The sequence below is a fragment of the Arvicanthis niloticus genome, chromosome 13 (assembly GCF_011762505.2).
Source record: "Arvicanthis niloticus isolate mArvNil1 chromosome 13, mArvNil1.pat.X, whole genome shotgun sequence".
In the NCBI taxonomy this organism is placed as follows: Eukaryota; Metazoa; Chordata; class Mammalia; order Rodentia; family Muridae; genus Arvicanthis; species Arvicanthis niloticus.
The window spans coordinates 77,709,092-77,711,025 of NC_047670.1; positions in this window are offsets into that span (position 1 = coordinate 77,709,092).

Here is a 1,934-nt window from a genome sequence, read left to right on the forward strand (position 1 = left end):
AGGGAGAGAATAGCTTTTTTTGACTCCTCAAATGGGACAAGAATACCTTCATATTCTGATCTCTTTAGGAGTTCATAAAACTGACATGTGATTGTACTTCAGCACTTCAGAGGGAAGAGGGTGAAGCTGAATACCAGAACAAGTGACCAAAGAAAGTGAAAGCCAAAGGGTGGAAAAGGCCCCAATAGTCTTGGCTTTGACTTACAGGCTATCTCTGTGGGACTGTGTTATTTCTTCTGGGCACACTTTTCTTGTTAAATGGAAAGGGAGATTCTATAAATGACCCCTTTCTTAAAAGGGTGAGGAGTTGGGAGCCTAGGAGAGCTGGGCATGCCATTGTGTTGACATGTTGAAATTGTTGTGTTGAAATGTTGAAAGTATACCCTGGAACCCTTCTTCCCTTTCAACTCTAGTTGAACAGCCTATGTTGGGAAACTCCTTAGTTCTAATGAAATTTTTGAGTTAGAGCATTTTAACTCTAATCCTAACTCACAATTCTTGTGTAGTTTGCAGCCAATCTCTTCTTCAGTTGATAAGGGAACTGGCTCACAAATTTTGTAAACTATGTTGTGCAAAAGTGATAGGGTCTCAGATGCTGAGGTCTCTGGTCTGTGACTGCTCCTCTGGAGAGGAGGGAACAGTGATGTTTGTTGAAGTTAGATTGATGGAATGCAAGGTCCCAAGATACTTGTCACTTTTGGCTCTATCTTCAACTCTGCTGTAGCCTCCTGCCTCTGTGTTTCCCGGTGACTGCTTCTCTTGCAGTTTTTACACAAAGGGAGTCTAGCAATTCTCCTGTGATCCTTTCTCCTCCTTCGCCTGAGAAAAGAGGAGCCTCCACTCCATAGTTTAGAATATATGTTTCCTCCTGATCACCCCTCCTTCCAAACCCCAGAGTTCTTAAATGAAAATTTACATTTTGGAACCCTGGATTAGTGGCTTGTTAGAAAACCAGCAGTCAGTGAATCCATTTCTATTTGCAGATTGCATGAGAGTTTCTATAGTGCCAAAGTAGGTGTTCATTCAGAGAACAGAGAAACAGAACTGGTTCCCATGGTAGGACACAGTTGAATGGAAGAGGTTTTGCCCTGTTACACAGTCTTGAGTTCAAATTCTACTTCCTTGTTTCACAAAATGTTTATTCAGCAGAGAGGGTGTTCTACACTGGGCCTTTAGCCCTTTCATTTCTTTCTCTGAAGGCAGAATAAAATGAAGTGAGCTGGAATGACTGCAGGCCTGCAGGCCAGGCTAGCTATCAGGCTTGCTTTCCTGGCTGTGTGCAGTTACTGGGTAGTTAAGGAAGGCATGGGGGCTGCTTGGTTTGCAGAGCTTTAAAATACGTAGAAATTCCCTCTAGGCGGGTGGCAGGAGGCACTGTGGGGCAGGCGACTGAGGCAGGTCCGGAAGACCCGGTTGTGGGAGCTGAGGCCAGCTGTGGGATGCCAGCTTTGCTCAGAGCCACCAGAACTTTTCCTTTCAAAGACAAGAGCGTGGCGTGTGGGGGTTGGCCTGGCTAGGTTCTGAGGTTTGTGGCTTCACTCCACCCACGGTCTGGTACTCCATGGCGAAAGAAGGACCACCGAAGATACGCGGGCAACCAGCCACGCGTGGAATCTTGGGACCACATGCGCGCATTCACAGAAACTCTGAACACACCCAGGGGGAACCACCCCACCATCCACACAAAGTCCTGCGGGCCGCCCGCGCGCGCTGTCAACACGCACTACCCCTCTCCCCGCCCCCCCCCCCCCCCCCCGCACAAGGGCACACGCAGCAGCCACTCGTGCCGGGCGCCTGTGCGCGCGCTCGCCCTTGGGTGCTCCTGAGTGTATGCACCCCTAGGCTCCCTGCGCTCCTAGGCGAGGGGGAGGAGTGGCTGCACTGCGCGGCAGACCGGCGGGCGGGTCGAGGAGCAGGGAGGGGAGAGGAGGGAG